The sequence below is a fragment of the Dipodomys spectabilis genome, unplaced genomic scaffold (assembly GCF_019054845.1).
Source record: "Dipodomys spectabilis isolate Male_0828 unplaced genomic scaffold, ASM1905484v1 ptg000062l, whole genome shotgun sequence".
NCBI classification, from domain to species: Eukaryota; Metazoa; Chordata; class Mammalia; order Rodentia; family Heteromyidae; genus Dipodomys; species Dipodomys spectabilis.
This window is the reverse complement of record NW_024870739.1, coordinates 1,809,845-1,816,873: the sequence shown is the minus strand read 5'-3', so window position 1 is coordinate 1,816,873 and position 7,029 is coordinate 1,809,845.

Below are 7,029 nucleotides of genomic sequence, written 5' to 3'. Positions count from 1 at the left end.
GACAGAGAGGGAGAGACAGAGCCCTTCTACTGGTCCACTGGGCACTCATGCACTCATGCTGGGAGCAGATCAATGATAAATATAAAGGAATAGTTGGTGAATTTAGGTGAAGCATATACAAGAATTAATTATGCTAGGGTTTTGACTTTTCTTTGGACTTAAGAATGTTCAAAATAAAAAGTTAAGGGTCCCAATGACAAAAAAATACAGAAAAAATTCACCAAGACCTCAAGGGACATGCTTGTCTTTTTTATTTTCAGGGAAGATGAATTTTCCATCTGGAATATTTTGGGATAATATAAGGTATGGGTGAAATAAAACCATGGTAGCATCTGTGTGAGTCATAACCATTACTGTCTCCAGTCATCACCATACTCTCATCTCTGTTCCTGTTCATCTCTGTCACCTCCTCTTTCTGCCCTCTCTGACCCCTGGCTCTGTTCTATGTGAGCTCTGAAAAAGATAAAGTCTGTTGCTTTTCTCCTCAAATAAATTCTCTGATGACTCCCAGACCCTTACCCCCCAGTTCCTGGATAACAAAGGTGTTTCATTATCTCTACGTTATTTATATTTGACCACAGTCATCGTCATCACTATCATCATCATCATATTATTATTATTATTTTAATTTTTAAGTAGTTGTACAAGGAGTTGCATTCAACAAAGCATTTTATGGATATAAGTAGTCTTGGTCAATGTCATCCCTTTGGACATTCTCACCCCTCCCTTCTAATTCCTCCCTCACTTTTCTTAATTTTGTAGAATATACTGCATTTCACCCCTTTTTCCTCTTTATTTGTCTAGTCCCCTCCCTTTGAACTAACCCCTCTATTTTTTAATATATAGTTGTATTGTAAAGATGCTCTACAAAGGGATTACAGTTACATGAGTAAGGAAATGAGTACATTTCTATTGAGCATTGTTACTTTTCCCCCCTACCATCCCTTCCTTCCCACCTCCCCCAACTTCTCTGTCCCCTCCCCCTACCCAAGCTATAAAGTCCATTTTCAACATTACATCTTGTACGTCTCATTGTTTCAATGGGTCAACCTGTATTCTTATTTAAGCATTTTGTTATTTCCCTTCCCCTCCCCAAATTAGAAAAACGTATATACAAGATGCAGGGCACCGGATTCAAATACAGTGAAAACAGGGTTTATACCATGGTAACCCCTCTAGTTTTAAGCACAATGTCCTTGTGATTATTTTCCTGACCTTTTTTTTTTTTTTTTGCCAGTTGTGGGGCCTGAAGTCTGGGCCTGGGCGCTGTCCCTCAGCTCTTCAGCTCAAGGCTAGTGCTCTACCACTTGAGTCACAGTACCACTTCCAGCTTTTTCTGCTTATGTGGTGCTGAGGAATCGAACCCAGGGCCTCATGCATGCAAGGCAAGCACTCTACCACTGAGCCACCTTCCCAGCCCCTTCTTGGCCTTTGATTTAGCCTTTCTAAGGAATTGTTCTGAATTCTCCCCTAAATCTACCATATTTACACATGGCCTTTGCTTGCAGCCCTGGCTTACAACCCAGATTTCCTGCCTTTCTCTCAGAGCCTTCTCTCTATACCTCTGAGTCTCTCAACTGATGCCACCTTCCATGCGTCCAAGATCACTGTGCTCTCTCCCGTCATTTTGTTTTTGGTGCCAGACTACCAGATTTCCCTGGAAAGTAGGTAATTTCTCTCCTTCCCTCATTTTCAAGTACCATCCCCTCTTCTTTCCCTCTCTTTTTCCTTCTCTTTTTTTCTTGACAGTACTGGGGTTTAAATTCAGATCCTCATCTTTGCTAGAAGCAGAAACAGTCAGATAAGTTGATGTTAGGTGAAATGAACTCCAAGATAAGGACTCAAATGTTTTTTTTTTCTTTCTTGTGATTGTTTCTAACCTATTTATAAGATGATTGCTTTGTTGCTTTGTATTCCCTCCCCACACAGTATAACCCCTGTTTTCACTGTATTTGATGTCGGTATAGTTTGTGGAGGGGAAGGGAAAAAAACAAATTGTTTAAATAGGGATACAGGTGGACCCATTGCAACAATGAGATGGTTTCGTTTTTATTTTTTCCCAGGCAAAGTCTCACATTTTTGCCTGCTCCTAGCCTTAGGTGATCCCTTATTTATGTCTCACCTGGCTTGTTTGTTAAGATAGGGGGTTTCACTAACATTTTGTCTAGACTAGCCCCATACCATGGTCCTCCTCACCTCTGACTGGCCAGTAGCTTGGACTATGGACAAGAGCCACAACATTTGGCCTTCCTCCTTGTTTAAGTAATTGAACTCACTCTCAAATTTAATCTGATCACATGGTTACCGAGGGAGAGACTACATTTCTCTAGCTTTCTGGTAGTTAGGTGAGCTCATGTGACTGTTTGGCTCAATGGGCTGGCAGGGAAGTGATTTGTGCAACCTCGGTTTGTCTACTCACCATGGTCCTTTGTCTGATCTACTTGTCCTGATCTTTTGTGTGTGTGTATCAATTCTGGGGCTTGAACTCAGTGCCTGGGTACTGTCTCTGGGTTTCTTTTGCTCAAGGCCAGTGCTCTACCACTTGAGCTAGAGCTCTACTTCCAGCTTTTGTGTGTATGTGTGTGTGGGGGGGTGATTTACTGGAGGTAAGAGTTTCATGGACTTTCTTATTCAGGTTGGTTTTGAACTATGATCCTCAGATCTCAGCCTCCTGAGTAGCTAGGATTACAAGCGTGAACCACTGGCATTTGGCTCACCCTGGTCTTTTGGCCCTGGTCTTTTTCCATCTACCAGACTAGAATGTGGTCATGTGCTGCGTCAGCTTTGACACTATAGAGAGGGACCTATCTCATGTCATGGCAGAGGAGCAAATTAGAGAGATCTAGCATTACAGACTGACACCATGGAGCAGAAGTGTCCACTAATCCTGGACCACCTGCATCCCTTAGAGTTGTTAATCAGAGAAATAGACTTCCATTTAATTGGGGCCGTTATATGTTAGAATCTTTGTTATAGCAGCCAAATTTGCCTTAAATGATACAGTCATTTTCTAGCTATGAACTTAGGAAAATCACTGCATTGTTTTACTGCTCCTGCATCTCCATGCAGGGAAGTTGCCAGTGATGCCTATTTCCTGGCCTCATGGTGAGGGGTGAATGTCTTCCTATCTGGGTGGATTTGCAGCAAGCTCTCAGTACATGTTGGTTATTACTCACTCATTGTCATAATTCTAAGTGTTCCCCGAGATGAGACAAAACAAGCACTTGTTGGCCTATGTTTTTCTACCCATGAAAGAACAGTTCTTCTAGAACAGTGTCTTCCCAAAATAGAAACTCAACAAAGACTTGTCAAATCCTGACAATGAATGGGTACATGAATACCCTCCCTGTTCATACTTTCCCCTCCTTCCTCCACATGTGAATTCATTCATTCTGCTCACTGCCACTTGACAGCCCTATGCATTTCGGCTGTCTTTTGGCATCTCTCGAGAACAGAGGCAGAGGCAGGTACCTCAACTGGTCCATCTTAACTGCTCTTGGAAGGCATGGCCTCATGTTTAAACACAAGCAGCCAGGACACTCATGGAGGCTTCCTTCCTTCCTTCCTTCCCTAGCCACTCTGACAGGAAAGCACTAACAGTCCCCACTCCGAATGGGAGTCAGGCTGAGTCCTTGCCCTCCCCCCTTGCTCTGTCTCCCCACGCTCCAAGGACGTGCTTCTGTGCTGTGTGGCTGGATTCTTGGCAGAAAGAAACAAGTCTGCTTCTTTAGTTTTGCCTCCCCAAGGAGGGAGCATTCCTGGCTGTGCCTCCTGGCTGTTGTTACCACTGCTGGAGCCAGAGATGGTGGGGGAGCTGGGAGTAGCTGTTCTCTCACCAATGGCTCTGAAAGCCCAGCCCTGGCCTGTACATTGGGCTGCTCCAGAGTCCCTGCCTGGTGAGACGTGATTGCCCGCTGGTAGACACAGATGTGCACCATTTATCCACATAAATAATTGTTTACTATGTAAGCTGAGATGAGCATTCTAAGAAAAACTTCCTGAGGTTACAAGAATATATGATATGAGGCTGTTGTCTAGATCTGTGGACTCACAGAAGTGACATTTGAGCGGAGAGAGCAAGAAAGCCTCTGGTGGGCTGGGAAGGTGGCTCAGTGGTAGAGCGCTTGCCTTGCATGCATGAGGCCCTGGGTTTGATTCCTCAGCACCACATAAGCAAAAAGAAAAAAGCTGGAAGTGGCACTGTGGCTCAAGTGGTAGAGTACTAACCTTGAGCTGAAGAGCTGAGGGACAGCGCTTAGGCCCAGAGTTCAGGCCCCATGACCGGACCCCCCCCCCCCAAAAAAAAAGAAAGCCTCTGGTTTCACTGGGGTACAGAAAAGTAGTGGGATCAGCATGCATAAAGGACCGGTGGTTAGAGACAGCACAGAACAGCATGACTGGCACACAGAAGGAATGAGGGTGGACTGTGTAAGGTCCTGTTCAGCCGTATGAAGAATTTTACTCTTCATCTTGGCAGTTTTAAGAAGAGGGTGACATGGTCACCCCCGTGTCTTAAGGAGCTCAGTCTGTCTGCGTGGTGGAGATAGTTTAGAGGAGGTCAGAGGGGAGGTGTAGAGTGAGAGTTAGCAGGCCAATGCTGACATTGTGACCAGAGCTGAAGGCAGCAGAGGCTAACTGGAGAGCTTAGCTGAGGATAGGAGTGGGGAGACAGACAGAGCGCTCAGTGCTAGCATTCTTTTAATTTTTTTGGTCGTGGGGCCTGAACTCTGGGCCTGGGTCCTGGGTGCTGTCCCTCAGCTCTTCAGCTCAAGGCTAGCGCTCTACCACTTGAGCCACAGCGCCACTTCTGGCTTTTTCTGTTTATGTGGTGCTGAGGAATCGAACCCAGGGCCTCATGCATGCAAGGTCAGCACTCTACCACTGAGCCACCTTCCCAGCCCCTCAGTGCTGGCATTCTAAGCACACCCTTGAAGGACATGGGCCTGGAAGGTCAGGACAGGCCGGGCAGGGGGCAAGCAGGTTTCTAGGCCATTCTCTCAGGTAGAGAGGTTGTCAAGGTTGGAAAAGAAAGAATAAGGAGTTTGTTTTCAGACTTTCTGAGTACATGATACTTCAGTGCTGCCACGTGGCCAGGGGTGCAGGAAAGCAAGGCAGGGCAGGGGGGCACACCAGGGAGCTGGGGGCTTGCAGGTGCTGACTGCACTCACACTTGACTATTGGCAGCTGAGAGAAGAGGTTGAGAAGGGAAGAATGATGGAGAAGGCAGAGGGGGGAGAGAGAGAGAGAGAGAGAGAGCTCACATGATATAGAGATACACACATCTCAGAAGGAAATTCAGGAGAAAGAGATGCAAGCCTGGGGAAGAGGGACCTTCCATGCAAGCCGCAGAATACAGAAGCCAGCAATGAAGAGCTAATCAGACCTGAACTTATAAATCATTGAAAAATCTCTAAATGAGGAAGACCCCAGACTAAAAAATAAACAACAGAATGATCTGAAATGTTTGTGTTATATTCAAAAGATGAAGATGAACACCTTTAAATTCCCTAAAGCTGATTTAATACAAATTAAGATGAAGGAACGACAGTATGCAGAAGAGGAAAATGACATGACCAACAGATCCAGGGCAGTGTCCCCGAGTCCCAGGGGCTCCAACCCATCAATCTGGCAAACATTAAATGAAAATATTACTGGTAATGCTGGGAAATAGACACTTATATCCCTTTGACAAACTACATTTGGAGGGAAATTTGGTAGAATCTGTTAGCATTCTAACCAGAAATACCTCCCTTTAGAGTATCTAGTAAAAGAAAACCTCAGGGCTGGGAAAGTGGCTCAGTGGTAGAGTGCTTGCCTTGCATGCCTGAGGCCCTGGGTTCGATTCCTCAGCACCACATAAACAGAAAAAGCTGGAAGTGGCACTGTGGCTCAAGTGGTAGAGCGCTCGCCTTGAGCTGAAGAGCTGAGGGATAGCGCCTAGGCCCAGAGTTCAGGTCCACGACCGGCAAAAAAAAAAAAAAAAGAAGAAGAAAACCTCAAACTGGTGACTTAGACTTGTAATCCTAGCTACTCAGGAGGGTGAGATCTGAGAATCATGGTTCAAAGCCAGTCTGGGCAGACAAATTCAAAAGACTTTTATCCCCAATTAACCAGCAGAAAGCCAGAAATGGAGATGTGGCTTAAGTGGTAGAGCACCATCTTGGAGCAAAAAAGCTAAGCAGGTACATCAGTTTAGCCCCAATATTAGTACAAAAAGAAAGAAAAGAAAACTTACATATATAAGATACATTTAGTTACAAAGAAGTGCATTGTGCAATTAAAAATGGGTTTTTCTTTTTTTTAAATTTTTATTGTGAAAATACTGTACAGAGGGGTTACAATTACATGGGCAAGATAATGAGTACATTTCTTATCAAGCATTGTAGCCTCCTCCTTTGTTTCCCTTTCCCATCCCTTCCCAGCCTCCCCCCCCCGCCCCCCCACCCAATCCTCCCCGCCCCCCCACCAAAGTTGTAAAGTTCGTTTTCGACATGACAACTTGTACATCTCATTGTTGCAACGGGTCCACCTGTATCCTTAAACGACTTGTTTTTCCCCTTCCCCTCCAGAAATTATACCAACATCAAATACAGTGAAAGCAGGAGTTATACTGTGGGGGAGGGACATACAAAGCAGCAAAGAAATAATCTTATAAATGCGTTAGAAACAAATGCATGAAAGAAAAAAAGCCATTTGAATACATATCTTAGGGTTCATTTTCCTAACTTCACCTTATCTGACCTTTTCTGCTTGACTCAGACATATACTAGATATTGCAAATAAGGGAAACCATGGGACCTATGTTTCTTTGGGCTTGGCTTACTTCACTTAATATAATTTTTAAAAAATGGGTTTTTCTTAGAGACAGGATCTCACTATGTATCCTAGGCCAGAAAATTTCAATTCCCCTACCTCATCCTCCCAAGTACTGGGATTACAGGCATGAACCACTATACTCAACCTACAATTAAAAATTTTAAATAAGTACATGAAAAAATATCTTACTTACAAAGTTATAAAGACTAGAAT